The sequence below is a fragment of the Hetaerina americana genome, unplaced genomic scaffold, assembly GCF_022747635.1.
Source record: "Hetaerina americana unplaced genomic scaffold, ioHetAmer1.1.p SCAF_7, whole genome shotgun sequence".
Classification (NCBI taxonomy): domain Eukaryota; kingdom Metazoa; phylum Arthropoda; class Insecta; order Odonata; family Calopterygidae; genus Hetaerina; species Hetaerina americana.
In genome coordinates this window covers 41,855,820-41,880,186 of record NW_027287316.1, presented here as the reverse complement: position 1 = coordinate 41,880,186, position 24,367 = coordinate 41,855,820, and the positions used below count along the sequence as shown (strand labels likewise).

The window sequence follows — 24,367 nt, the reverse complement described above, 5'->3', positions numbered from 1 at the left end:
CGTGTTCTTGGGCCCTAGTTCAGTATTACTTATTCGTAACGATTTTCCTAAATCGTTTCCTTCTTCAGTCCCTAGTACATTCCGCCCCCCTTCATGACGTCCAGAATGCCTTTAATCACATTTTTCATCGCTCTACTGCCTCCCAGGACCTCCTCCACCAACGCTTTCTTCCTCCTCCCAATCTCCCTCAACAACTCCCTCTCTTGCCATACCACATCTAACACTTCGTTTGTCTTCGCCTCCATCCAGCTTATTTTCACCATCCCTCTTCATACCCACAATTCAAAAGCTTCAGGTCAGTGCTCCTCTTTCCTCTACGACCGAATTCCCGATCCATACTATGCAATTTACCACCCCTAAATTCTTCACTACTCTTTTCTACGACGAGCCTTTATTCAAAGATTCCCATCAAATTACAAATTCTTCCCTCCTTTGCTAAAGTGCTAACAGCTTTACAAAACCCTTTCTATGATAAATAAGAATGGGGAAAAAACTCCAATGGCCGTAATAATTTGCATTTAGTAATTTCAATCAAGCCACAATGGGATCATAGTATTTATATTATGAGATTATCTCCGAACATAATCATTCACTTTCTGTCCTTTAGCTGATGATCTTAGGTACAACCTAAACTGCATGTAAAATTTAACCTATTGTTCTATAGTCCTCACATATTGTTTTGCTGGCCTTTTCCTTTCTTGCATGGGAACTAAATCTGATTTGCAAAAATCATCCGGTCAAATTCCTCCCTCACAGATGATTTATGGGTTATGAATCAACCCATAACAATTCTTCTCTCCATGTTTTCCTAGACCCATTAGTAGTTCCCCTTAGGATATCTATCCATACAGCCTTATTTGATTTGAATGCCCTTAACGTTATCCTCACTAGCCCACAGTCAAGGCCTCACTATCTCAGTCAAGTATACTTGAACCTAGGCTATCCTCATTCACATCATATTCTTTTTATTCATCTAAATTTGCTAGCCTTACATCCTTACCTTCTAGATCTTCAGGGCAGCTCAAACATTTTAAGTAACAACTATATGAGGGTAGCCTGAAAAGTTTCCGACCCAGAAAATAAATGAGATATTTTCTCTTCAAATTTATTTTTATTTTCCAACATAGCCTCCTTCTAAGTTCGTACACTTTTTCCAATGAGATTCCCTAACTTTTTAAACCCTTCCAAATATTAGTTGATGTCTTTCTCCAAAAAATGGACATTTTAGTGTGCTAAATAAGAATGGGGAAAAAACTCCAATGGCCGTAATAATTAGTCGCAACTCTCTCGTCAGACCAATTGCTGTGTTGGTTTAACGGGAACCACGTCAGGGACCAACCACATCCTCTCTACCAGAATACCCTCTGTGGTGGTTTACGGGAAATTAATCCGTGTCAGGGACCAACACGCAGCCACACGGACACTATCCTGACAGAAATCCTTCACGAGGCTGTGAGACCCTGTTAAAGAATTTCAGATGGAGATGGAATGCTTCACGAGGCTGTAGAGTAGACCCCGTTAAAGATCCCAGGATATTCTCAAGCACACGCTTTGTGACTGGCACAGACCAATCACACACACAAGCACTCAAGAAACACACACATACTCAAAAGGGCCCAACTTCGGGGAGAATCTCACTAATTATTACAGCCATTGGAGTTTTTTCCCCATTCTTATTTAACTGAGAGGCCGTAGAGCTCATTATTTCTTCCCTTTCTATAATGGTATTAACTCGACGCTTATTTCTGAACAAATTATACTCAGTAAAGTTGTGTGCTTACCCCAAACTTAACACTCTTTTTCTACAGAATGCATATTTTCGTTTTTATGTTTTTTTATCCCGAATTAAAATACATCAGGAAGTAAAATAGAAAAACGATATAAATCGCTTGGGACGGAGCCAATATATTCGCAAGACCAAATGAGATGCTGGGAATGTTTATGAAAGAATTTTTTGACAAATAAATTAAACCTGTACAGTTATGGTGCGCAGCATAGCATCTTAGGCCCTTGAACCCTAGAGTGAGAAATCCATCAAAGGGAAACGCAAAAATAACAAATAAGTAAAGCAATACGTTATGTCCTGGATGTATTAATAGTAGAAGGCATTTTTATGGGATATCAGAGTATTTCTGAAGAAATACTATATTACAATTGTGAAACATCGTTAGTTTAATTTTAATCCGAATCCTGGTTATTCTCCCGGTGATATCTTGCAGAATAAGATAATTGTTTACTCATTTTAATATAATTATGGGTACAGAAAATAAATGATAACGCGCGACAACCAAAGAGTTAATAAGAACATTAAAAGAACTCAACCAATATAAGTAGGAATATTCGAGTTTCCACCTCGGGTAAAGACAGAGTGAAATGTACATCAAGAAATGTATAAACGAATATGTGACTACAATGCAGGAATAACCATTTTATTCAACACTAGTAAATGAATCTAAATCTGCCATTAGGGATAGCACACGGGGATCGGGAGTAAGAGAGGGCTCCCCGTTTTCTCAGGCCAATTGTAACGTATTCACTGAAATACGATAGGGACGTTAGTGAAAGAGACGAAATTATCAAAGAGCCCTGGCTGGAAGTGGAATCATTTAACGGATGATCAAGATTTAGTTAGCCAATAAACCAAGTAATTTCATTCACTCTCATCAAATTAATGAATCAGAAGTAGAACAACAAGAAAATTATGTATCATAGTAACCAAAGTAATAAGGTTTCCTATAAACAAGAAGGCCATGCTAAGTTTTAAAGGAGAGGGTATGAATTATCAGATCAGATGAACGGTTCACAGATATGAAAGATTATTTTGGACGAAAATGGACGAATTAGTAACGAATTAAGAAATAGATTTTCGTTAGCTGAAGGTTCTTTTTTTCAAATGAGAGTGTGCTGATTCACCCACAGGACTCTTTCGCGAAAGCCGATTAAAGATTTTAATATTAACCATGCGGTTCAAGAATTCGGTCCATGAGAAAAAATGTTGAACGCAGATTTCAAATTTGGGTTCCCCGAAGGATAGAGAAAGTCAGCTGCACAGAGAAAAGGACAAGACTAGAAAGTTTTATAACGTCTTGTGAAGAGACGTATTTTCTGAAGAAACACAAAGAGGGCAGAAAAAATTGATAGAGTGAAAAAGGGAGGATATAATATACATTTTGGACGACATTAAAGAAAGCGCAAGAAAGGAAAAGTTGAGGAAATCGCAAACGGCAAACAGTCATCTTGGGTGCCCAAAATTGCATATTAATATCTAATAAAACTCTGCAGGTACTGGCTGAAGCCGGCCTCTAATCGGTAATCAACCCAGAATATTGCCCAAAATAATTTCGTCATAATTGTGAAATTCATAAAAGTAGCAATTTTTGCATTGCAAAAAACTACTATGATAGTCTAAAAAACAGTAAATAATCAATGATCAAACACCGCATGCTCAGGAATAATTAAAATATTGCATCACCGATTTGGGGAATGAGTTAAAGAGTAATTTTCACAATTAAATTACTTCACGGATGAATACACGAAAAAATTACTATTGAAGTATGATAACCCACACAGCGACAAGCGATATAGGGCATAATATTTTAAAACAGAAAACTCACGATTAAAAACTATGAGTGACCCTTGACCGTCACTCAAATTTTTAAATTATAGAGTGCAAATTTTAAAGCAAAAAGTTTAAGATTCAAATTTTGTCTTTAGCTAATCGCTTTCAAGAGAAAGAAATGTTTTGAAAGAAAAGGAGTTCGAAAAAAATCATAAAATTAAAATTCATCGGGTGACAGCCTACAAGACCTACAGCGTGTCCAATCTTGGTCCGCTCGATAACCGTTCTAGCACCCGGCACGGCAGCTCAACTCCAGCCATCGAGAAACGTCCCGTGAGAACTGCACAATATATCCACAGATAAGCTCATTCCTTGATAACCCATGCCGGCCAACACTTTGAAGAAACGATTATGTAAGTGTCATTCACTCTATGATAATCGTAATCGCGGGCAGAAGGCGCAAGAGTCCACATGTCGGAGACAGAATTAACGATAGTCTCAGTCAATTGTCTTGCAGTGATTGGAATTACTGGTTAAAAATACACTTTCTGTCAAAAATGTACTCATTGAACTTCTCTTTCGGCTTTATTTCATAGTTAATGTTTTGATAGTTTCTTTAGATAGATACTTTTGATCAAATAAAATATAGCAAAATAAGTGATAAAAGTCTTCGTTACATTTTTAACTGTGTAGAATTTTCGGATATTATAATCGATTTTTACCGTCCAATTGTAATTTCTCTCCACAATGAGATTATTAGTAACAGTCCACAATTGATGGTAAGATTTTGATAAATTCGTGGACCAAGGACTTCTACGTTAATTAGCTGACAATTAAAACTTCTATCACATCACTAATCCCTTAAAACCCAAGCTTCTATATCGTTTTATTTTACTTTACATAATTCCTACCAACATTCCGTGAAAAATACCAAATCCTTTTTGGCCATGTACCTTTGGCTTACCCAACATTCTCTAGTCTATCACAATCTTCGATATTCCATTGCCTCTCAGAATCTCCTACATCAAACTTTTCTTCCTTCCAATCACTCCCAACAACCTCTCCTCCACCACGATTTATACCAGTTTATCGTTTACTTTCCATTCCGTTCATTTTATTCTTTCCATAGAATTAAACTAATTAGCATTTTGTTTTTCTCAAAAAATGTACCACGTATTTAAAAAGTTATGACGCATACATAAATTCCACAAATTAATGTTCACAAAATGTATACAATTATATGATACTTGCAGGTACCAGTTTTTGTAACACACGAGCCCTGCACAAATTCATCACCGCGCCGCGCCCTACCTAACCCATCTTATATAAAACCTACCTTAACCGGTAGAATACCAATAATAATTTCGAAAATTTTTCCATGCATCCCTTTCCATGCTTCCATGCGTGGCATAAACGATGACATGAGTGAAGATATTTCATGCGAATCTCATTTGAAACACATAATAATATAAGGTGCGATTGGTTACTCGAATTAGTATCCCTAGATAAAGGAATTGCTTGTGTTATGCTCATGAGTACTCCTCACGGGAGGGTCTTAGAGCAGCGGCCTCTAAAGCCGAGGGTACTGGTTTGAATCTCATTGGTGGTGAATTTTTTAAAGCATGCCTATCCCTCCTTTGTTTTTTAAGGTCAAAGCCGTAATCAAGAAAAAAACTCCGCCCATCGGATGGGACGTTAAAAACTTTGTGACCCTCTGCGCCTTTCTTTCAAAAGAGTCTCAAATGGTGACAATGAGTCGTCTCCCTCAACCATCCTGTCGACTCATAATTGCCCACAGAACAGAAGGGCCAAATTATTACAGCAGTCATTATCACAACTTTATAACTACTATAGTTGCGGAATACAGTCGCCTTTCATCTCCGGGAGTGTACGAAGGATGCCTTTTCAAGGCGAGAGATGGAAGGAAAGACGAAAACGTCAAGGAGAGAAAGGGAGAGCTCGGGTAAGGGGTCATTCAATAACTACGCAGGCAGTTTTAAGCAACATTTACACCCCTCCATCTGCCACAGCCCTCAGTCCCTTCCCCTTCTTACCCTTTTGTGATCCTTCCTCTTCGTCTTCACCCTCAAAAGACCGTAATGTTAAGTAGACACCCATCGCACTTCGCTTAGGCCTTTCATAAGATTGTAACAGGAACATACGAGCTTGGTTTGGAGTGCATTTCCCTGAGTTCTCTGTTCAATTATTCCCAATTTATCATCTAAAAGTGGTCCTCTGCTCCTGGCACATTTTTGGAATTCTATTGTTACACAAAGTTAGAGAATAACTTTGCATTAAATCCGGAAAATTAGAATAAGTATTGATATAAAAGCATCATATGTATCAAATAAGATATCACAACGATGACCTGCGATCCGTCGTGTTGTTTACACGCTTTGTCTTCGTTAGCTTATTTTTAGCTAATGACAAAGATCGGGATCTCAAAATTTCATGCTCAATCCAAAATAAGTGTGATTAGATAAGGAAGTTGACGTGATTTTTATCATTAGAAGTCATTGAAGTGATCTACACAATGACGTGCTTCGAGGAACGATTTGAATCATGAGACAACCATGATCAGATGATTTTTATCATGTCTCGTCACCTAGTTATGTTCCTTTGTCTCGCAGAATGACTTAGTGCTCTATATTGAACACAACAAAAAGATGGGGAACGCTGACAATAAGTATTTCACTTAGCATTGGTTTTTATGACTAAATATTCAAAATCGGGAAAGAATTTGAAGGACCTTAAGTAAGCATTTCTCCAGGAAATTGCCCAAATGTTCGTTGCTCAGATAGTAATTTTAAAATAAAATAAAATATCTCCAGCTGAAGGAAATCTAGGATAAAACAAGATTAGATTAGACACAGTTAATATAGAAATTAAGACGAATTTAAGTGGGGCTAGTCACCAAAAAGTGTGGAAGAGAGCTATATAATACTGAGCATGGAATACAAAAGAATTGATACAGCTGTAGCCTTTCTGAAAACAAATTATGACGACATCGAATGCACGCCACTGAAATTCTTGATAAAATATCTTATTAAGTAAGAATACACCGCATTTATTGTTCTCATTAAATATCCACTAAACCACTCGGCTATTTTTCTTTCCAATTACGAGTTTTAAGTTCCAAGATTCCGGAACTTTAGTTAAGGGATAAGAAAAAATTGCTCATAATAACCCATCGAGAAATTTTTCACAGAAAACTCCAACCCGAAAACGATTCTTCACTTTCAGACATTTTCAAATGTTGCGGTAAGTGCTGGATAAGTGAAAACAAAGAATTTGCGCCCATAAAAACTTTCCACTTTATTGAAAAAGTTTTCTAATAAAGAAAAAGTTCTTCTATAGCTGCGCAAACGCCAAGAAGTTTGATTAAAATCGTTTAGCCACCCTTTCGCCTTAAATTCGTATAATCTTCTTATTCAGCCTGAAGACCTTGATGAGTTGCAGCCGTTTGGAATGGATGTTTCCTCCTAGGTTTCACACGAGTAATTCGAAACCAATGTTTTTTGCAATCGCTTAGAGTTAAATGGCCACGGGGAAAGTCATAAATATATTTCTCCATTTTACTGTCTACTACATACGAAATTTATTTTTCTACAAACCACATAAAACATAACATAGTAATCCGATATCGAAAGATTTGCAATTTTCGTTTAGAAGCAGTATTGCATGCCATTCCTCATTTCCCCAGGAGGGATATCTTTATTGTTTTGTTGATTATCGGACGAATGTCAATGCGGCCGGACATAACGAGTAAAATCCCACCGCCTCATCACTTTGTAATCTTAAGTTGCACATGGATTACACTTGTAGCGGGAACAGTGTGTTGTGTTTACCGATTTTATTCCGAGAACTACCTTTGATGAGAAATGATCGATACAGCCAGAGCTCATAAGGACTGCATTTCCACAGTGCAATGGTCTTCAAGATCTTTATTTTTAGTAGAAGGTTAATCATTAAACTGTTATCAATTCGCGATACTATTGCAACATCATCAACAAGCAATCATTTTGAAAAAATTACCATTATCATCGTGTTGCGAGGGTATTTTCTCTTATTAATTTATCACAGATAAAGCAAAAATATAACAGTTTATCTTAATGAGTACATAAAAAATGAGAAAGATATTCTCTGTATCTAACTTCACGCTGTGAAACATAAACATGAGTACAGCACGCGATTTCCTCCTAATGTTCTTGCATCAAATAATAATTCCTTTGACAATAATGGTGTATTGTCTAGTAAAAAAAACTCATTGCTCCAACAGATAGGTAAATGATCTTCACGGCTACAAATAAGTAAAATTTGCGCTAAATCTATTCTTTAATAATAATAATAATAATAATAATTCGAAAGGAAATCTCATACCAAAATACTAGCTTTTGATTAGGGCTGCATTACACAACCAATTACTTTCAACAAACGAAATTATTTACTATGGGTATTAAGATTGTTATGAGATTAACACAACAAAAATTCTGAAATTGCTTCTTTTATCAAGCCGATTATGCTCATACTCTGGGAAAATATTTTTGATTAACTACCGTCAAATAATCAATGAAGAAAATTCCGATTATTATTGGCATTATTTTCCTCCGTCTTGACCACTAGAGGCATAGTTTAGGCACTTTACCATATATTTTTCTCCACGCATTCTCTATACATTCCCCAAATATACCCAAGCTTAACCAATTAATTATTGCTATATGTCAAACTGCTGGTATAATTTTTCCGTAATAAGCATATCATAGTTATCTCACATTTTTTCAAACAGTATGCCAATATTTCTCCGACACAGAAATTCCACTCGACCATATTAAATTCTCTTCCAACCTAATTTAAAGCGTCTAAATGCTTTCTCCCTTTAGCCTATTATTTAGTTCTCTAATAGACCCCACCCATGCATTCTTTCACTTTTCTATCGTATCAAACAAATCTCATTTTACCCATATTCTCGTTATTTATCACCTCTCCATTCACTAACTCCTACTTTTATCAATAATTTCATTTAGTTCATCAAGTTTCGTTCTGTCAATTTCAACATTATGTTCTACTCAATATTTCTGACTCTTTTATCTTTCCCTTCGCCCATGATAGCAGGCCCATTATATTCCAAATTTGCTGTAACATAGCAGTTACCCCAAAACAGAGTATACACTTTTATTTCTTTTATTCGAGTACACCTTAGCACTTTCGTGTACGCCTTTCTCAAAACATACTACTAATCCGAAGGAGGTTGGAAATGGGGTTAGAACGGGCAAATGAAACCTCAAATTATTTCTATCAATTTGACCTACCGAGATGCGTCATGACCAAGATCTCTGATTAAAGAAATTAGTCTATATTAAAAATTCCTCGAAAGGCAACGGAAGTCCTTCTTCCCTTTAAGTCCTTTTCTTACAAGGCCATGATTTTCTGAGACTGTGTCGCTTAGCGTGACGGAATTAGCGGATTGGTTGACGGTATCAAGCTGATACCCTAACTAAGCATCAGTTTACACACTTACCCCTCCGCAGTTCAAGTTAATTGTGATCCCCTTCTTAACGAAACGTAAGGTCGCTTCACTTAAGAAAGAGACGTCAGAGCCCATTTCTTATTCTTAACACGACCTCGGTTTTTTTTAATAACCCCAAAGGCACCCAAGTCGACTTACACGGTGTGCCTTGTTTCTTGTAGCCACTAATAGTCGAGCTTCCGAAAGGCGTAACAAATATTTATTAAGAAAACATATCTGAAGTCCGACTTCTTGAAAAATTACTTTGTCTGGATACCTTTTATTCAACCAAAAACCTTTGAATGTACGCTCAGGGACCTTGAAACAATAATTCTGACGGATATCTCGTCATAGAACGTCTTCACTTCCACATCTACTGACAGGAACTCCTTAGTTGCCCAGGTATACACCGTTAAGTATTAATAGATACAGGTAGAAACACGCGACGCAGCTTTTAAATTTTGGTTCCGCCTCAACAAATCGTCAGCCGAACATTTGCAATACTACAGAAGGCAACTCCTTGAAAATATGGAAAGATAAAATGAAATACATACTGGAAACCTCGTTACAGGAACAAGAGGGAAAGCTCGAATATTGCTGTCAGGAATATAGTATCTACTATTGTGAGCCGAGGCCCCATCTCCGAATAAAAAAAGCGATTAAATATTTAATAGCCTTTGGCTCTCAAATCTCTGCTTCTCATGTCGATTCATGGCGTAGTAGAATTTTTATTTTATCTGGCGTCTTTATTTAGGCGAGATAAGTCTATATACTCCCTTCTTTTACCTGACCCCTTAACATAACTTTTCAGAAGACAATTTCAAACACAATTGCCCTACGAGGAGGAAAACCCACCCTTGTGGGGGCCCGTGATCTCCGGGGTTGACAGGCGAGAACGTTACCCCGCCGCCACCGAGGCCGCCAAAAAAACTGTCAGGTGTGGGGTTCGAACCCACGCTCTCATATGAGAACCAGAACTTAAGTCTGGCGCCTTAGACCACTCGGCCAACCTGACATGAATATTGACTGTTTGAATGGAACATACAATACATCGGACGTTTTTCAGACCGCATCGCATCGGAAGTTTTGAAGACAACCCTCATACGCAGTATGAAACGGACATACTTGTATTTTAGCTCACGTATAACAATAATCTGGCCACTGAATAGCTTTTGTCCATGCATGCAGGACTCCATTCGTCGTATTCTATGACCACTCGTTTACTAGTTAAATTCCTGTAAATATTTTTTTAAAAACTATGTCAGCGGCCATCAGTATTACAGCAGCCGTCCTGCAAACAGGACTAGTCGTTGTAAAGGTATAGTCATTGTAAATAGACCGCTGTGTTGTATCTTTCCGATTCTTGGTTTTCCGGGTTTCATTAATAGTTTGAATAAAAGAACTTCATCGATACCTCTGCACTTAATTACGAGGAGAATCCACGCTTACAATATGGGCGTATACGCAGTGTCTGTTTACCATGTGTTGCATTTCTGAAATATCGCATTGGCGAAGCGTCTATTAACAATAGGCGGTCCGGGTTCGGATCCCGGTCAAGGCGAATGATTTTTACACTCTGAAATTGTTGCATTGTAATGCTTATTAGTGGATGACTCCGTTAAAAGTTATTGTTGCGGCATCTCCCGCAGTTTGTCCATTAGCAAGTTTTCGGCTATAAAAAGAAAGTCAATTCAGAGGCTCTTCTTTTCCAGCAAACCACGAGAGGTTAGATGAGATTTATTGTACATTTAGTATTTTAGCATTTGTGTTACAAATAGAAATGGTAATGATTTTAATGAATTGAAGTGAACTAGAAAGACATTCTTCTGCATTTGTGAGCAACGGCGTGCCTAAAGTAGAAGTACGTATTAATAAAATGGCAATTATAAAATACGAGAGTAGGCTGAAAACTAATTCGCACATGCTTGTAGACCACAATAAGATAACCTTCGGAAGCACTCCTGGTGGCATGTGGAAGTAACATTCTCCCTCAACATGCCTGCGCAGGTTTGAGGTCGTTTCATTCATCCAGTGAATTTCGAGAAGCGGAAGTATGGATACGTGCTCTAGTGCTATGTCGACGCGAGTTAAAAAGCGTGACTTAAAAAGTGACTCCTACTGAGATTCGTCGTCGTTTAAAGGCTGTTCATGGTGACCATTCTGTTGATAGGTCTACTGTAAACCGAAGGGTGGTAAACTTTCGTGGTTGCGAGCCTCGAAAATTAATAATTGTTGATGAAACATGCACCGGACGTCCGATCACTGCCACAGACAATAAACATCGCAAACTCGCCGAAGATTTGATTCAAAATGACCGGCGAATCGCTCAAAAGCGTATCAAAAACCATATTGGTCAATTTTGTCGTGTTAAAGGCAGCCTGGCACAGATCTTGCAACATGATAACGCTAGTCCACACACCTCGCGCGCAACTGGAGAGGCTATGCGAAACCTGAAATTTGAACCGATTCCACACCCTCCTTATTCCCCCGATCTTGCGTCTTGCGATTTTTATTTTTTTCTTCAACTCAAGAGACACATCAATGGTAATCATTACACCTCGGACGATGAGGTGAAGTCAGGTTAACGTTATGCCATAGCGTTAATGAGGACACTAACAGAGGAAATAGAGGTTCGTTTCGTAGATTTAGATAAAGCGTTTGGTGTAGTTAATTGGGTAGAAGAAATAAATGTTTTGCTGAAAATAAGAGCAGATTAACAGGATAGACGAACTATCTGCAATCTTTGTCACAGACTGCCCGGGTGCGAGTGGCAGATGGAGTGGAAATACTATATTAGGAAGTGCAGTTAGACGGGCGCCCATTTTCAACCGTAATTTTCAATTCTTGTTTGAAGGAATTGATTAAAGAAACAAAGGAAGAAGTGGTGATCGAAATGAAAGTGAGAGGATAATTCATAAAATCATTTAGGTCTGTGAGGTCCATCAAGTTTCAGAAAGAGTGTAAGCCAAGGGGCTGCACAAATTGCTGAGCGCATTGGAAAGCCAGTGCGATAGGTTTGGGATGAGAATAAATGTAACCGAAACAAAGGTTATGCAGTTTTCGAGAAAGAGAAAAGCTAACCTAAATGTTAAAATAAGAGGGAAAAACCAGAGCAGGTGGAACAGTTTACGTATCTCGGAAGCGTTTTGGACCAAAATGGTCAACGTAGTGGAGAGAAAAGGAGAAGAATTGCAATAGACGTTGAAGATTTCAAAATGAGGAAGGAATTGATGGCAGGAACGTTGAGTAAGAATATTAAGAAACAGCTCTTCAAAACTTTGATATGGAGCGCGGTTATGTGCGGTGCGGAAAAATGGTAGATATAGATTGGAGGCTTTTGAAATGTGGGTGTGGAGAATGGATGGAAAGGGTGAAATGGTCGGTAAGGAAAGCAAACGAGAAAGTGCTAGGCACGATGGATAGGATAGAGGATGGTGGGGAGAAATCCAACGGAGGCAGAAAAGATAGATGCAGAGGGTTTGGTTGGTGACGGAATGCTGAAGAATGTGATAGAGGGGAGAACGTAAGGCAACCGTAGAAGGGGGAAAAATAGTGAGAAGAAGGGGATACTACTGACAGTGGAAGCACACCTGGAAATATTCTATAACGTTTAAAATACTCAATACAAGTGATTCTATACTCTTCCCATCTTACTAAAAAAATGACTGTGACAGTGAATCTAAGATGAAAACAATGCCTTATAAATGGATAGAAAAATATGTAGATATGAGAGTAAGAGAAGTACCAAACCAGAAAAATTGGGACACGTGAAACTTATCATTTTGTAAGAATTAGTATCGGTTAGATTTAAGTACCGAATTTGCGGAAATGAGTATGGTACAGCACTGAAAAAAGTTACTCATGGTGGCGATTTAGCGTAAAAATATTGCTGCACGGAAAAATATGTAAGAATAAACGGAATGGTTATATGAGCGTACATATTCAACATTGTATAATCTCATTTGGCATATTTAGTTATGATTTAAATGCAGGATATTTTTCATAAAAAAACATTAATTAATATTGCATAAACTTTCCCCTTTCAGGGAATACACGGTTTGTCAGAGGGTGATTGACATTAAGATTGCCCACGGTCATTCGATTTCCTTTTCCATTTCATCAAACTATATTTGTAATTCTTATAACTGTTGTTTCTTTATTAAATTTAGAAATGATAAGGGTGTGAATGAGACTATCGCCAGTCCATGAAAATTAATTTTCCTGATGATTGAGAGAAATAATTTGCCTCCTCACCTTTGCTAACCTTCCACTTCGACCAGGGTATTTCTTAGTTTAGTAATTACGTCCCTAGTTTTATATCAACCTAAAAGAGCTTTAATTAATATATTTCTGTAATCATAAATGCAAAAAAAATTATTTCTGACAACTGGAAGTGATTTATTTCCACAGCATAAATATTTCCGCTATCTAATTACAAACTGATAATGATTTTATTAATTACTAAACAAATCATTTAGTAATTAGTTTTAAAAGCGGGTACTTCCAATTATTTTACACGAAATATACAGAACCCGTGCATTCCAATGGAGTGAATTTATTCATAAAATTGATACTGTGTTTAATTAGATATTTCAAGTTAGAATAGTAGACTCTGGCAATTTCATCACTTAAACGAAATGAAACGAATTTTTGTGTATATCCGACGTATATATGAGGCCTGAGGTTAGAGATATGACTTTTGAGTTTCTAAGTACGGTCTCATGCGAAGTATTACATTAAGTCTTAAATGGTTAACTCTTATGTATATATATATATATATATATATATATATATATATATATATATATATATATATATAAAATATAACTTAACGAGTAAGTTGTATTATTCAGAGAATGGATGGAGATATTAGACCATTTTATATTGTATTAAGCTATTAAGAGGTTCTGGATTTAAATAGATTCCAAACAATTCACCAATAAGGAGCCAAACAATCGATGCAGGATATTTGACAATATCTCGTAATGCTGGTTAGTTCTGTGTATCACGGACTTCTCTTCCCCTTCTACCATCCGTAAATACGTTCTTCTAGAGTGCTTTAAATACAAAGTTTGATAAATCAAGGTTTTGACAAGGGTCAATAAACAGGTAAAGGTTTGATAAACCAACACTTTAAACCATAAATAAAAGCCATCAGAGAAGGCTACACCTTCGAAAAACAGCGAATAATTTACGTGTCGGAACGCATCCAGAAATGATTCCCAAAGGTTTTAAAACCTATTTCATACCAAATTTTTTTAATATTTCCTCCACATTTACCACGTTTGGCAGATATTAGGAGCCATTATTGCCGAACGTGGACACTCACAATTCTTATAAGGTAATGCATAAATATGCGGCATACGAATATTCAAAACAAATGGAGCCGTTCGTTTCTTTCTCGGATGCATGAAGTATCGTAACAGATTTATGTACATGTCGATGCCCAATTCAATTTCAACGTTAACATTAATATCTCCATCGATATCAATACGGCCATAACCATCAATATGTACCAATATGTCCACCGGTTATATCCTGGTATAAGTCAGTGTCGATAGGTGGACAAAGTCGCCCACACGACACATTGAAGAGTCGCTCAGCCCTAGCAACAACCTACGTCGGTGGCTTTTAAATATTGACGGACAGGTAGGACTTGAAAATCAATGTTTCGACGTTGTACTCAAGGCACCTTGTTCCCAGTCCAGCATTTGTCACATTCTGCATTCAGCCTAGTATTGTTCAAATCTGCCGCAGAGTATTCAGGAAAAATCAAGGCGATTCATGAACTTTTCTAATATTTTCCAAAAGAGATTATCCCGGATATTTTAGCATTTTATGTTACCTCGCTTTCCTTCGGGTTTTTAAACTACGTGATCCTCGTGTATTTAATGATGAAGGGAGAGGTGAATTGAAAACAATTCCTGAACGGTAAAGAGACAATTACATTTCGTGCTCATAATAATTTAATACGATAGCTAAATCGACAAATATTTTGCAATTCCTTAAGGATACTTCGCCGTAATTATTCGGTCGAAAAAGAATTTTGCCACTAGGGCCAATACAAGTAGTTTCCGATTTGAATATAATGTAATAGAATATCAAGGAGCTCTTATTTTTTTTAATTATCCCAAATTTCAAAATATATTAGGAAAAAATTCCTCGGCTCTCCCGCGGCCTGACGATTCACATTTTGTTAAAACTTGATCATTTCACATTTAGTACTTTTGAACTTGGTTGTTCATTTTTTAAACAGTGAAGCTGAGACATATTTTCCAAAACCCCGCTTCATTTCATGCCTTGCATAAGCCACAAAAAGGCATTTCAATTATCTCATGACTTTCTACCCTCCTTCGTGATTTTCCTCAATTCTTAAATATTTAACGAATTGCACCTCCTTTAAATTTGACTCCAGGAACACTTCCTATAATTTCATTAAAAGGTATGACTTTATAGATATTTATCTCAAAATTCTTTCGGCAAAGAAATGCTCAGTCAAAATAATTTATTTTCTACACTTTAGTGAAAACCCCAAAAATTAATTTTCATGGATTAATAAGTGAATTATTAATTTCAAAATTGTCAGCTATTTGTCTGCGGAAACGGGGAATGTCCTCCATTCATTTTCAACAGAATTTCGTTCATTAAATAAATGGATTGGTGATAGAATCTTACAAAACAGATACATTTCTAATCTCAATTCCATATGCCTATCTCTGCCCGAAATACATATTCATGTAAAAATAAGAATCAAAATACATGATGATATAAATAATCACTCCTGGATTACGTGAGAGATAAATCTCACATTCACAGTAAAATTGAATTGTGAAGAAGGATTTACTGTTTAATCAATACATAACTAATATAATCATGATACAATACACGTTCAATATGATTAATGATCGAAATAGAAAGACGACTTCGAGGCCAAACACTCAAAGCGAATAAAATTAAAACTAAAATGAATTTGAAAAATATATACATATAAACCATAAACACAGTAATCAACCTGAAGGTCGGTTTGGCAGGTGATAGTAGAGTTCACCCAGTACTAAGTCGAGTGAAATTCACACATCAGGGAAGGAGGAGCAGTTCCTTTCCCCGTGTCGGTTATGATTTCCCACAAAGACCTGGTACCCGAAAAGTCACATAGCTTGGGTGGAGCTACAGGTACCCAGAGAAAGCCCGGGAATTGAACCCGGACCCTCCGGTCAGTAGAAGAACGCACTACCCGCGCATATATATATATATATATATATATATATATATATATATATATATATATAATTATATATATATATATATATATACTCATATATACAGAAACATATATAAGGAAAAGGGATAGGAACACGTATAAAGGACGAACACAATAGAGGTGGGGAAGGCGGAATCGAACGGATCACAAGAGTAAAAATATTTCCTCCCCCACCTCTATTGTGTTCGTCCTTTATACGTGTTCCTATCCCTTTTCCTTATATATGTTTCTGTATATATGAGTATTTATTCGCCGTTTGGCGGGATTTCGTGTTTGAATGTATATTTGGCCAATGTGGCTCATCTCTTTCTTCTGGCTATGCGTGCCACGAAACGCACTGTTCTTTTCCTGTATGATGTTGTATGAATTCTAACCACTCTCCTTTCCTCTTGTGTATTGTCTATTTCTCCTTTGGTGGGTGAAACAGCCCCCTGACGCTATCTCTTGGCTAAAGAATCGGGGCGCTTGGCGACATGTAAGACCCACGGATCTCAGGGTAAATTACGTATCCTCGATAGCAGGACGTGCCTGTGTTCACCGAGTGTCTAAAATTCGCCGGCGTCCGAGGCTTCGGCCGCCGGGGTTTGGAGAGCGGCACTGCCGGACTCTCTCAGAAATCGAGGTTCCGATCGTGTTTTGTTTCGAGCGGCGGTTGACCGCCTAGTTCATCAAGAAGCGTGCAGTTTGACTCTCGACTTCTTCCGCCGGGAAGGCCGTGCCTTTGTTTTGTTTACTGGATCAAGACTGACCTTGACTACTAGTGTAGAGCTTAGGCTCCTTTTTATTTGCTACCGCCGGGTGCGCGTAGCGGGGAGGGAGCGTTCGTGAGTGTTTTTTTTTTCTTTCTTTCCTTCTTGGAGTGCTTTCAGTGCGCTCTTCTTCTTTTCTTGGCGCTGGCGTGCTCCATTTGATTTCTTTCAAAATGGTCGTACGTCGCGTAAACACGCTCGCCTTGCAAGTTGATGAGAAGGCGAAACCCCCTACTCCGTTGGAGGTCCACCTCTTTACACTAGAGTCGCTGGGCCTCACACCCGAAGAGATTGTGGCGATCCAATTTGGATATAACCGCCATTTGATATTCCTGAAATTGGCAACTGAAGCTACTATGAAGAGGATTCTAGATCTTATCCCACGAAAACTACCGTTTCCATCCAAAAATGATCCGAGGACGACGATTACTATTGACGAGACCTCCGGTAGCCCTTGTAATGTCAGGGTTCTATGTCTCCCCGTGGAGACCCCATTGGAAGATATAACAGGCGAGCTTCAGCGTTTTGGAAAAATCCATCGCTCGTGGGAGAACAGGTGGGAGGGCGACAAATTGGCGCGCGTGTTAACAGGTACGAGAGTGGTGCGGATGACGGTCGAAAGAAATATCCCCTCGTACCTCCACATCGGCGGCAACCGGGCCATCATCATCTACGAGGGTCAGCGCCGCACCTGCGCCCGTTGCAACCAAGAAGGCCACGAGCGCAAGACCTGCCCTCGGAACCAGGGAGGGAAGAGCTATGCGGAGGCAATGTTTTTGGCCTCTAATCCGAACACCGCCGAGGAGATAGATGAGCCCGAGATGGCTGTGGAGGAGAGGGCGCGGTCCCTGATACTTATCGAGGGTGCGCCCCCAGCTGTTCCCGCCGAACCCCCGCATCCCCCTCCACTTGGAGGGAAATTTCAGAGGGAGCGAAAGTCGTCAACGGAAGAAAGGGATCCGAAGAAGAAGAGAACGGACGACATTGCACTGCTGATTTCGAACATCGATCAAGCTGCGGTCCCTACCAGCTCGGATACACACTCACGACCACCGGCTCCTATCTCCGTGACCCCGTCAAAAGAGGACAGATCATCCTGCGTCCTTCCTTTCTCTGGCCACGCCAACGATGCGTTCTCCCCGCAATCCTTGCTTCACGGGCTGCTAACTCCCCGAGAATCACGGGTGACAGCGGGGGAGGATGTATCCGATTGCGACTGTCCCCCTTCCTCAACGGCGGGTCCCTCCATTATGGTATCACGGAAAATCAAGAAAGTATCACCGGCCGCGGAAGTTGACACATGTACGAGCAAAACCTTGTCGACGTCAACAATCCCAGACATTCCATCGTCATTCTCCTTTGAGGACAGCCAAGGTGTCGACGATCTTCCCAGGGCTCCTCTAGAGGCGGACCAATTCGACCGATCTCCTCTAATTTCTCCCGATGGGGCCCCTTCGGCAGAAGACCACCAGTCCGCCACCCCGCCCCCCCCCCTGAGGCCACCTCCTGGGCTGGGACGGCCCACAGCTCTGCTCGCTCGAACAGGGCCCCCCGTGGAATGCCGCCAAGTAACCCGCTCTTCGTAGAAACCACGGCTGGGTCTTCCTCTTCGGACGAGGTCGGAGGGGAGGTATGCGGTGGCAACTCGAGACCTCGATCGTCGACCCGTCGGACGAAGCGTCCTGGGAAGCGGCGAAGCACTCGTCGCCCGGGTTCGAGCCGCGACCGAAGCGACGTAAGCCATGACCAGGACTCTGGTAAGTGATGTCCGGTGCCCATAGCTGTCCTCTCATTCCACCAATGAATATTGTTTCGCTTAATATTGCTGGCGTTTATAGCGCTTTAAAAATTGCAGTCCTCCAACGTTTTCTCCGCGACCTTAGGGCTGATGTAATCCTCCTTCAAGAGGTAAAGGAGGACATAGTCTGGGATGCGAACATCTTTCAGGCTATCGGCAATTTCGCCGAAAGTCATTCTGGCACCACCACCCTAGTCCGAAATGGCATTCCGTTCTCTCATGTTCGCCGCCACCCCTCGGGCCGAATAACGTCCGTTATCGTGAATGGTATCCATATCGCAAACCTTTACGCTCCCTCCGGTGAGCGCGCGAGGGCAGAGCGCGAAACATATTTCAATGAACTTCTCCTCCCGTACCTGTATTCCTTCTCGGGGAGGGCCATATTGGGGGGAGATTTTAACACTATCTACCGCCGAGAGGATAGTGCCTCGAACAGGGATAACGTGACATACTATCCAAGCCGGGCGCTCTCACTGATGCTCGACTCCATTAGAGCGATTGACGCAGTGCGTTCTTATTGCGCCGGTCCCGCCCCCTTCACGCGATCAGGGCCTAACTCTCGGACGCGGATTGACTACCTCTTCGTCTCGACATCCCTAAAGAATGATGTCCAGACAGTGGACACCCTCCCGGTGGCCTTCTCTGATCACTGCGCAGTGATCATTGGAGTTACGTGCCCAGACACAACCCCGGGCGCGCACGTCCACCGCTGCGGCTCCGTGTGGCGCATGGACCTCCGCGTGTTGGAGGACGCGACTCGTCGTGATTCTATCCGCACCCGGGTGTGTGCACTGATCGCGGCACTCCGTCCCGGTGCAAACCTCGCTCTATGGTGGGACGAGGTTTTCAAACCCCACATTGTCACCCACATCAAAAGGCAAACTTTGGAGTGGCGTAGGGAAAAGAACTACACCATCTCCTTCTACCGCCGAGCGCTGGAAGAGCTCCTGCGTAAGGATGTGGCGCCGGAGGGTTTCCACGCCCAAGTTTCGTCCCTAAAAAAAATTATCCTGGGCCACGAGCTCCAAAAATACGCTCCCCAACAGTGGCAAAAAGAACTGGACACGGATAAAGGGGGCCCCCTAACGCTATCTGAGCTTCGGCGCTGGATGAAATCCAACTCTGGCTCCGATATAGACAGAATCCCTGTCAGAGAATCTGCCGCCGGTGACACCGACCTCCTTAAGGAAGCGGGCCGGCACTTTCAAAACACCTTTAACAGGTATCCTCCATGGAAGGAGGGAGACGCACCCCCTCTCCCCCCTCTCCCTACGCTTCCTACAGATCAAAAAGACGATCTTTGTCGAGACATAAGTTCAGACGAACTGGACTGCGTCTCGTCCATGTTCCCGAAGGGCAAAGCACCCGGCTTGGACGGCCTACCCTTTGAATTTTATTTAGCGTACTGGGATGTTTTAAAACCTATTTTAACCCACCTTTTTAACTGTATTTTAGCTAGCGGCTCTCTGACTGCAAGTCAGAGGACCGCCGTGATAACGCTTATACCAAAGAAGACGCGGCCAAAGTCGTTCAACGACTTCAGGCCAATCGCCCTTTTAAACGCAGACTATAAAATATTGGCGCACGTCCTACGATGTAGAATGACGGCTGCTGCCGACATCGTCCTCTCTCCATCCCAGTACGCCGTGTCGAAAACGCGAAACATTTTCGATGCAGCACTTTTAATTCGTGACATCATTTTTTCCGCCCCCTTGTATGGTGATCGTTTTTTATCACTCGTGGCTATCGATCTTGAGAAAGCATTTGACCTGGTCCGGATCGAATGGATTCTCACCGTGCTCAAGAAGATGGCCTTCCCCGAGTACTTCATTCGTGCCGTATCAACGATGTATAACGGAATATACTCTATAATTAGGATAAACAATGCCACCTCGCCGCCCATCCCCGTCAGTAACTCCGTTCGGCAGGGCTGCCCACTGTCAATGCTGCTGTTCGCCCTTGCCTTAGACCCCATACTCAGACGACTACAGAGCAGTGGAATCGGGGTACGTCGTCACGGCGCCGTCTGCCTGGGCGTCGCATACGCTGACGACATAACGCTCTTCGTAGACGACCCGTCCCACATGGCCCTAGCCCACGACATATTAAAGTCATATGAGCAGGGTGGTATCTTCCTCAATAACCGGAAATCCGGGTTTTTGCTGCTGAAGGGCGACCGGCCCTCGAACTCCATCGGTTGGTCAGAAGCGCCCTCGCTCAAAATCTTGGGGTTCTGGTGGGAGAGGGAGTTGGCTCCCACGATTGAGCGAAACTGGGGAATTATTGACCATCATGTAAAATGGAGTGTTGGAAAGCTTTCACTCCCTTCCCTCCCGATCGTGACCCGCGTCCGCCTCCTCAATCAGATTGTCTTCCCAAGGATATGGTATGTGGCCCATCTATGGCCCTTTCCCACTAAATACAACGCATACTTTATTAGAGTGTCCAACCAAATGATCTGGAATGGCTACGTAAAGAAAGTGTCCCGAAACCAGCTCTATGGCCCGTTTGAGCAGGGTGGTCTCAATTTAACCGATACAGCTCTAAAGGCGAAGGTGGTCTACGCGAAGCTTAGCCTGCGCATCCTCGGCGGTGACGACGCGTGGCGCAAGGCACTCCTCAAGGACGCGTGGCAGGAACTCGCGCGCGACGTATGCCACCGGAGGGCATTTGATGAAACGAAAAAAGTCGCTTCTCTCCTGCGAGATGGAGAAGCAATTCGGGTGAAGACCCTGTATGTCAGAGCGCTTACCGAGCAGCAACAATATACATTAAAAAGAACGATTTCTTGGAAAAACTGGGCGACCAGCAGGGCGAACGATGAGGCACGTAGTGGAATGTTTAACCTAATCGCGAACACAGTCATGACGAGGGAAGTGAGGCACCATCTTCGGCTAGCCGATTCGCCCCTTTGTCCGTCATGCGGTCGAATAGACAACGTCGCACATCTCATCCTTGGATGCAACGATAAAATCAGAGAATGGGAAGCTCTAAAAAAGATCTATAAAACCTGGGACGTGTTCGGTGGTGGTGCCATTACCGACATGAATCTGATCACCTTGAACTTTCGGCTCTTTCCGAGCTTCAAATCCTTCATAATGACCACCCTAATCGTGGAATTCACACAGATGAGAACCGCGAATAAACATTCCGCTAAAGGCATGCAAGCATTGGTGGAACGGATGTGGCTGCCCCCGGTACCGGACACACTTCGTCCGTGGTTAAAAAGTTGTTTTTCTGAATAACTGTGCTTCAAAGCTATCAATAATTCCAACCAAATCTAATGTTCCGTCGCTAATCCAAATAATTCCTTCTATATTTTGTGAACCCTGCCTTTATTATTTCCTTCCACAGTATTGTTCATGGTCACAATTGTTTTATGCCATGTATATGAATTTATGTCTATGTAAGTGTGTAACCATAATAAGGAAAAAAATATTCTGTAACCATAATCTGTAAGCTGACAATGTGTACAATGTAAACACTAGCAGTGTAACATACTAGACCGAATAAAAATAAATTGAACCATAGCTCAAGTGGTTAAGAGCATCCGCCCGGCAAGTGGAAAGATCCGGTGTTCGAGTCCCGGTTGAGGAAATATTTTTACTCTTGTGATCCGTTCGATTCCGCCTTCCCCACCTCTATTGTGTTCGTCCTTTATACGTGTTCCTATCCCTTTTCCTTATATATGTTTCTGTATATATGAGTATTTATTCGCCGTTTGGCGGGATTTCGTGTTTGAATGTATATATATATATATATATATATATATATATATATATATATATATATATATATATATATATATATATATATATATATATATATACATTCAAACATTTTATATATATGTATATATATATATATATATATATATACAGGGTTCGTCCGGAAAATAAGTGTACTGATTTTTTCCCGCCGCTCCAGGCGCGCCCAGCACCGCTCTGACGGGCTGCGATTGGAGGGGGGTATGTTGGCAAGCGACGCTGAAAAAGGCAGTCGGCTCTGAGCTGTGGTGTAGTGAGGAGCTCTGTTAACGCGAACCTCCACGCTCGACCCACGTCACGGAACGCGATGCCGAAGTTTTTGGAGCAGCGTTATTCCATCAAATTTGCGGTAAAGCTTGGGAAATCGTCTACCGAAACTGTCGGTATGATTAACCAGGCTTACGGGGAGTCAGCCATGTCCAGAAACATGATCTTTCGGTGGCACAAGATGTTCGTGGAGGGCAGAGAAGACGTCGACGACGAGTCTTCGAGAGGTTCCCGATGATGCCTTCGCGGGAGCGTTCCAGGAATGGGAACGCCGCTGGAACAAGTGTATCGACTCACAAGGGTCCTATATTGAGGAATATTAGCTTAAGATATGTAAAAATGTAATAAATTTTTTTTCCTGAGCTCAGTACACTTATTTTCCGGACGATCCCTGTACTTCTCTAATTTCTATTGAATACATTTTATCCGAAAAAACAGTGAAAATAGAAAGGAAAACTTCCTTTTACGTTGGACTCATTTCAAAATTAGAATTTCAATATTCTAGTGACGGCTACCCATCACATATGAACACTGCTCCAAAATAATTTCGAAATTTGATTGACGGAATATTATTTTGTTAAATATATTTTTTTTAATGCTCATTCTTCTAATATATATTTTTCACGAAAAAGAGCATCTTTAACCAACTTTTCATTATCTTCGTGTTCGCTTTCCCTTGCCCCTTAAGATTACATAAACAAAAGACAAAAACGATGCATGCTAAAGACCCGCTTACATGAAATAGACCCATATCTTAAGCAATATAATTAGTATATCAAGTTATTGAAAAGGGAAAAGATTATCGGCATTTTTTCCAACACGATTAGAAGGAATTTAGTGCAAATATAAAAATAAATAAGTGGTTCATTAGTCATGAAGAAACACTTAAGGAATATGATATAACATTCAAATAACTGTAGAGGAAGAATCTGCATAAATTCCCAAGGAACATAATTATGAAATGGTTCTTCACACATTACAGACGTTCCATATCTTCGCGTTCGAGTCTAACGGCATTCTATGATGAATTTCTAACTGAGAATAACGACATAAAATCGGCTGCCTTAAGTGAAAAAAATGCTTATTTTCCAGCCCTATGTGCCCCCATTTGGAAAAGTAGAGAAAACACCAAAGGTTGGCGATGAAATTAGTCCACTGATGGGAATGCTATTCCGGTAGAGTTGGTGCTTCTCTCCTTGTGACTGACGTAGCGCTAAACAACGCCGTGAAAAGTCCGCAGGAGAATATTTGGAAGAGCCGCATCATCAAAGCATTAGGCCAGCTGGTATCACGTTATGTGACCCCGATTCCCAAATTTTAAAGCCCCACTAAGCAAGAGACGCACGTCCGAACGAATGAAGGAGCTTTGGCGAACGCATTAGATTAGCTTAGATCACACATCCATCCAAAGCGGAACACATGTCAGTTTCAAGCCGTAATATCTACGATACGATTCGGAG

The 24,367-nt window shown here is 40.8% G+C and overlaps 1 non-coding gene across 1 annotated transcript; it reads right to left on the bottom strand.

The window, feature by feature from the left end:
• Positions 1-9,996: 9,996 nt before the first annotated feature.
• Positions 9,997-10,080, bottom strand: TRNAL-UAA (transfer RNA leucine (anticodon UAA)). The gene has a single exon. It is a non-coding gene; the product is annotated as a tRNA-Leu (tRNA).
• Positions 10,081-24,367: the final 14,287 nt, after the last annotated feature.